Below are 8060 nucleotides of genomic sequence, written 5' to 3'. Positions count from 1 at the left end.
AGTAGAATTGGATCATAAGGTTGGCATATAAAAAGGGACATACCTAGGACGATAATGGTCTTTATAGTGGTAGTGTATGGTCTCGAGAATAAAAAATGTAAAGAAAATACGGGAAAATTAGTGCCAAAAGATGCTAATTTCACATCCCAACATCTCCACACAACTTATGTATCTTCATGTGTATATCTGCATGATTTCATGTCCCAGTATATACATTCCACTTCGCTTCACCTACTGGTTATTATGTGACAACAACATATTTAACAAGTTCTTGTGGAACATCGGTTTGGAGTACTTGATCTTGCTATGAAACTTGAATTCCAACCAAAATAATGGTTTCTCTTTTACAACTTGTTTCCTTTAGCATGTCCTTACATCTATGACATAATCTATTTGATGTTACTTCTACCACTTCTTCTAGTATCTCTAACCCATTTTTTTAAGAACGAAGTTGTCCTTGAACCATGGTAAGTTATTTCCTTAAATTCTCATTTTCCTCCTTAAATTTATTAATATTCTAAACAAGGAGGTTAGTTTCAGACTTGCCTGGTAAAGAGACATATTCTTGTTACTTTCTCATCTCCTCCTCTTTTTGTTATTCCTCAGGTTCCTTTGGTTCAGGTGCAACAAGATTAACTTTAACTGCCATTGTATGTTCTTTTACAAATTATTCATTCTATTGTCTCTTGGATTCCTTTGGTTTTGTTGTGTTGGTACATTTCTGAGATATTGGGGAAGCTAATGGTTTAATAATTACTTGAACTCTCTCCTTGGGATTCTTTCCACCCACAGGCTTCTTCAATTTCCTCTTTTCATATGTAGTTTGTACAAGAGTATAATTTTTAGATACTTCCTTAGATTCCCTAGGAATTTTTATTTCAGAAACACCTGCTTCAGCTTACATTGTTCCAAGTGGAACTGTTTATGAAGTCTTTATCTCATGCCCTCCTTCCTCATTAGGGAATCCATTTTAAATATTCTCCAATTATCTACTAAATAATCCATAGGTTCTTTAGTGTATGCTCTTTTTCCTTCAATGGACTTACCAAAAAAATTATTATGGAACTCCATCTCATAGGGTTTCTACAACGGGTTCTAGGAGGTGCAACTACTCTTCCTTTTCTGGGATGCGTAGCTGATCTACCTTGTCTAGAAGGTGTGACTACTCTATCTTTTGGTGTTTCTTCAACATCTACCTCTTGTTTTTCACTTCACGGCTTCTTAAATTTCCTCTTTTTCATTGTAGTTTGTAAAGTAGTATACTTTTTAGATACTTCCTTTTATTTCGTGGGAATTAATGTTTTAGGAACCCCTGCTTTAGCTGACATTGTTCCAAGTTCCCCTACTTTAGCTGACATTGTTCCAAGTTCCCCTACTTCAGTATTCTCTACCTCAGGCCCTTCTTCTTCAATACTGCACCCATAATAATTATCCTCATATTATCCACTATATATATCTACAGGTTCTTTAGTACATGCTCTTTTTCCTTTAGTGGATGTACCAATAAATGTTCTTATGGAAATCCATCTCTTACGATTTCTGTGGCAGGGTCTAGGAGGTGTAACCACTCTTCTTTGTATAAGAAGTGTAGCTTATCTACTTAGTATGAGAGTTGTGACTAATCTATCTTTTGGGGTCGTTTTGGAACTTGCCTCCTATTCTTCACTTTCAGTTTCCTTAGTTTAAGTGGCCAGTGCATGTGACTTTTCCAATAAACTAATACATGTGCTTCCCTGTTGTTGCATCGAATGAATTATCATTAACTCGACGTGTGCATGGTTGGTTAAGTAGGTATTTGGGTGTTTTCTGATATATACCACCATAGAGAATTTTAGGGGCTAATATTCGTAAGTGGGATAATTTTCCATGTTTTTTTACAAAAAACAAATCACCAATTTCCATTTTTACTAAAACTAATTCACCCAAATTTTACAATATAAAATTATTTTACCCTAAAAATCACGAATATGATATGGAGTTTGTATACAAAATCTTTAAAAAAATTGAATATTTTTATAAATATATCAACACATATTTTATAGTTTGCATATTAGACACTAGTGAGATTCGCCAAGGTTTCTAAACTTTATAATAAATTTCCATCCTTAAATTTTTTCCTGCATACCAGCTTTTTCATATGTTGTAAATATTTTATCAAACAATAGGGAAAAATCATTAGTTTTCCATTATGAAGATGTGTCAATAATTGAAAATGATAATAGAATACTATCTCAAAACATCCCTCACAAGTTATAAAATTTTGAAAAAAGAAATCCACATCATCCCATGGGTGAGGAAGGGATGTTCTATCAATACCTCTCCCCTTGCTCCTTGCTTCCTCTCCCTGCTGTAAAAATGTTTCCCTAGTTGTTGGACTTTCTATTTTCCTAGAAAACCAACGAGCGCTTGTCTAAGGTAAACTTATCGCCCAAGTAATTATGTCCTTTGTAAAGAAATTTTGAATCATATAACGTCTAAATGTTGCTACTATAGAGCCAATGTGAATTTCATAACATTTTTTTCATTGAAACCCTATAGCCTCTCAAAGTAGACTAACCACCCCGCATCCCTAAAAATTTCTAGGGCTTCTCCATGCTGTAGCAATGCATCAATGGAGCTCGATTCATGATGGACTTCCACTCCTCCCATGGTTGTTTCAAAGACTACTACTACTTAGAGACTATTATAGGGTGACACTTGGTCAATACAAACACTTGGGTAGAGAATATCAGTCAAATGAAATCTGGAAAGGTGTAGGGAATAATTAAGGTTATCCTTTCAATGAATTAAGGATTTTCATAATAAATGATAACTACTGAGAATCATTTCCATGTAGTCACATTGATTTTCAGAAATGATAGTAGGAGCAACAATGGAAGTGGGTAATTATATATTTAGGATAAGTGCATTATGTGTCAACCACATTGTAATTACAAAATTTGACTACATTCATGGTGTATCTTATGATACATATGATACACTCTTGCCCCCAACTTAATTACAATATCCATCTTCGACATGTGCAACCAAAAAAATCATATCCATTTCCATAACAAGGAGAAAAATAGGACATTATAGAGGAAGCTAAAAAGGAAGCTACAGAGGAAGCTAAAGAGGAAGCTAAAATGGACACTAAAAACAATGCCATAACCAAGATAAAAATAGGACATTACATAGAAAGCTATATGTGAAGCTGCAATAGGAGCTAAAGAAGAAGTTAAATTGAGTGTATTAGGCAGCACTAGAGTTGGTGATATTTTGCATTGACTTTAGCATTGACTGTCTATGATCAGTGAAAATAATCCCAAAATTAGTGCCATGCTATTAAATAACACCTATTTTTTCAAAAAGGTGGAAAAAGAATACACTAAAACAGTAAGTGGAAATAAAAAGGGAGCTAACGAGGAAGCTAATCACATGGATTTATGATAGTGTGATTTTTTTTTTTGGGTCTTTGACTTTAAGCATTTTTTAATTGCTCTCAAATATCCTCGGACCTGTGGGTTAGTGATGAAGGAGCATGAGGCTTGAAGGCAAAAGACTTCATTTTATTCCAAAAATTCAAAAAAAGTTTACAAGCAAAGGAGTGGGATCCTTTAGCTGTTAAATTGCAAAGCTTTCTAAGATAGGAATTGAGCTAGAATATAGGTATCTGAATGATTTTGTTTTTAATTCAAGTACTTCAGACTTAGTTGAGATTCTCGAGGAGAATATCAAGTAGTTTAGGAATTTATCTAGGATTAGATAGATTTGATCAATTGATTGAGGATCGAATTGTTGGATGTAAAGTATTTATGTAAGTTTTGAACTATTGTAAGAGGATTTGGCTAGATATGGCTATGGAGAATTAGATTGTAAATGAATTGAAATATCATTGTATCTCTATCTATCTTGCCAATGAATGGTCAACTCCCGAAGGTTGAATTGCTTCGAAATATCTCTGTGTATTGTTGATTTTCAGTTTATCTTGTAAAATTAGTGTTTTGTATGTTCTGGTGTTATGGCATTTAACTTCACTATATATTAAGTTAAATCGAATGTGTTTCGAACTACAAAGCTTTAGTTAGCTAAGCTCTAAATTCCTTATAGAAGAGCTAAGCCTGGCAAAAGCGCTAAAATCATAACGGCGAGAGAAAAGTCTGATAAAATTGCGAGGAAAATCAAAGAGGTCTATAATTGTCCGATCGATAGAATCGTTAGATCTGTGGTAGTCACGTGCAAACAAGCACCGGAGTTAAACCAAGCAATGAAGTGGTCTTCATAGGTGAAATTTGTTTTCGTGTGGGCTCAAGGAGGTAAGTGGTATTTGGAATAATCACGCGATTCCATTTAGCAGCTGACACGTAGCATGAGGAAACTGCTTTTCTCGTGTGCTTTTGACTTGATAAACATCGACAAGAATTCCACACGATATTAAGCTTCAACGGTTGGATCAAGTGGCTTTATTAATAGTGGAGGATCACCCGACTAGGTTGTGAGCGGGGAAAGCACTGACCATCAGATTGAAGAAAGAGGATAGATGGTGTAGAACTAATGCGATAAAGGATAGGAGAAAGACAGATGTGAGAAGTTTATTAACAATAGTGTCATTTTCCTTTCGGTTCTGGAGTAAGTGAACTTCTACTAATTTTCAGGTAATTTTAATAATTTTGTTGTTTTAGTAGAATATCTAAGTTTGGAGGTAGATGACTGAAACTCCAAGGGAAATAGTAGAAGAACTTCCACCTTCGCTTGAGGAGATCATTTCTATATTTGAACAATTATCCCTTACATCTGCAACTAGACCACCATTTGTGGTATCAGAGCAACCTACTAACACTAAACAGGATCTCAAGGATCAGAAAAAGAAATCCAACATGGCTTTCAAGGTAAGAGGAAGAGGTGGTGGTCGAAGAAGAGGAAGACCAGTTGCAAATTCTGAAGTGTTGGAAGATATGCAACAAATGCAATCTAGATTAGAATTAATGGAAATGGCAACAGATGAAGATGTTGGAGATGTTAGTGAGCTTGAAGTTGGAGCTACAGAAGTAGAAGAACCTGTAGATGTAACTCCTAAAATGAGATTCTCTAAGTCAGTATTGACATCCACATCTAAACCTAGACTTGAAGTTTCAATTTATACAGGAAGTTTAAACCCTGAGGAATTGATAGATTGGATTAATGACATGGAGAAATTGTTTTATTATGAAGAAACAAAAGAAAGAAAGAAGGTGATGTTTGTTGTCACAAAATTGAAAGGACATGCATCACTTTGGTGGGATGGAGCGCAGGCAGAAAGAAGAAGACTTGGTAAAAAACTAATTAAAAATTGGTACAAGATGGTGACAAAGTTGAAAAGTAAGTTTTTGCCGAGTGATTATCAACAGACATTATTTAGATAGATGCAAAATCTTAGACAGAGGTCTATGACAGTAAAGGAATACATAGTGGAATTCTACAAGGTGAGCATAAGAGCAGGACAAATCCATGATACAGATGAGAAGGTTGCAAGGTATGTAAATGGTCTCAGAATGGAGATTCAAGATGAGATAAGTTCATTGTCTCCTAAAACTGTAGAAGAGGCTTATCAAATGGTATTGAAGGCTGAAGAAAAACTCATGAGGAAGAAATCTGCTAGAAATAGAGGTACTTTGCGAGGAAGGGGAATTCAAGGTGGTAGAGGAAGGTCTACAACACCTAGAGATGGAGCTAGCTAGCAGCTCAAGTCAAAATGCACCCACAAGAGGTGATGCAAGTGGCAGAGGGAGTTTTTCCAGAGAAAGAGGAGGCAGAGGCAGAGGAAGAGAGGTAAGATGTTACAGATGTAACAAGCTAGGACATAGAGCCTATGAGTGCCCTGAAAACATAGGAATAAACCAAAGGAATGCAATTATTGCTAAGACTGAAAAGCAAGGAGCAAAGGTAATAGAAGAAGAAAATGTGCCAGAGAAAGGGGAATCTTTGGTAGTTAACAAAGTTTTGTTAAAGCCAGCTAAGGAAATTGTTGAACCAACACAGAAAAAGACCTTGTCTAGGACTGTGTGCAAGGTTCAAGGGAAATGTTGGCAGATCATATTTGATAGTGGTAGTACAGATAATTTGGTCTCTACTGAAGTGGTGGAGAAATTGAAATTGAAGACAAAGAAACACCCAACACATTACAAGGTGTCATGGCTTCAAAAGGGATATTAAATGATAGTGAATGAGCAGTATGAAGTGGAGTTGGAGTTGGGCAAATATAGAGACAATATTCTATGTGATGTGATGCTTATGGATGTGTGTCACATATTGTTGGGAAGACCTTGGTAGTATGACAGAGGAGTTATGCATGATGGAAAGAAGAATATATACAAATTTAGTAAAGATTATGTCAATGATACATTGCTGCCTATGGAAGAAGAGGATGCATCGAGAAAGTCTGATCCAAAGACTCTATTGCTGAGTGGAAAGGAGCACTTGCAGTAGATTGAATAGGATGAGGTAAATTTTGCATTGATTTGCAAACCCAAGGTAATAATTACTTCCACTAAAGTTTCTGATTTACAAATTGAAATTCAAGAAATGCTGGACAATTATTATGATATCATTGTAGATGATTTGACTGAGGATTTACCACCCATTAGAAAAATCAGTCATCATATACATTTGATTCCAAGAGAAAATCTACCTAATAAAGTAGCTTACAGGATGACTCCCATAGAGAATGAAGAAATCAGGAAATAGGTTCAGGAACTGTTAGATATGGGACTGATTAGAGAGAGTTTGAGTCCTTGTGCAGTGCCAATAGTGTTGAGTCTAAATAAATATGGAGTATGGAGAGTGTGGACTGATTTAAGAGTAATAAATAAGATAACAATCAAGTACAAATTTCCTTTACCTAGAATTGAAGATTTGATGGATTGTTTGAGTGGAGCAAAATATTTTACAAAGTTAGATTTTAAAAGTGGTTATCATCAAATCAGAATTAGAGAGGGGGATGAGTGGAAAACTTCTTTTAAGACAAATGAAGGATTGTATGAATGGATGGTAATTCCTTTTGGGTTATCAAATTCTCCTAGTACATTTATGAGGCTCATGAATGAAGTTTTGAAAGAATTTATTGGTAAATTTGTAATATTATATCTGGATGATATATTAGTTTACAACAGATCTAAAGAGGAACATGTGAGACATTTTAATTATGTCTTAAAAAGGCTACACCAAGAGAAGTTACTGTTAAATTTAAAGAAATGTTCATTCATGAAGGAAGAATGGGTATATTTGGGTTTTGTTGTTTCTACTGATGGGTTAAGGATGGATCCAGAGAAGATGAAGGCAATCTTGGAGTGGCCTTCACCAAAAAGTGTCTTTGAGGTAAGAAGTTTTCACGGACTTGCTAGTTTTTATAGGAAGTTCATAAGGAATTTTAGTAAGATCAATGCTTCTATTGTTGACACTATAAATAAGCATAGACAACCATTTAAATGGACTGTTGAAGTAGAAAGAAGCTTCCAACTGTTGAAGAGAAAGATTACTGAGAAACCTATTTTGATTTTGCCTAATTTTAACAAACCCTTTCAAGTGAAGTGTGATGCCAGTAGAGAAGCCATTAGAGCTGCTTGAAGTTAGGAGGATAGACCTATCGCTTATTTCAGTGAAAAACTGAATGAGTTAAAGAAGAAATATTCTTATTATGACATAGAGTTTTATGCAGTGGTGTAGTCTTTGAAGAAGTGGAGACATTACTTGATGTCTAGGGAGTTTATACTTTATTTAGACAACCATGCATTGCAGTACATTATGCAACAACCAAATCTTAATAAAAAACATGCAAAGTGGGGAGAATATCTTCAAATTTTTGATTTTGTGTTGAAACATATAACTAGCCAATCAAATAAAGTAGCAGGTGCCTTATGTATAAAAAGAATTTTAGTTCAAGAAAGTCAAATTCACGTGATGGGTTTTGATTTTCTTAAGGAATTATGTGAGAAAGATTTGGATTTTAAAGAGGCATTTGAAGCTTGTAGAAATCTTGTTTTTTTAGACAGAAGTAAGTGGTTAGATTATTTCTTGCAAGAAGGACTGTTGTTTAAAAGAAATTA

Source organism: Pinus tabuliformis, chromosome 3_2 (genome assembly GCF_031772625.1).
Source record: "Pinus tabuliformis cultivar Carrire ecotype Pingquan chromosome 3_2, CPIR1, whole genome shotgun sequence".
Lineage (NCBI taxonomy): Eukaryota > Viridiplantae > Streptophyta > Pinopsida > Pinales > Pinaceae > Pinus > Pinus tabuliformis.
This window is presented reverse-complemented; position numbering follows the sequence as displayed.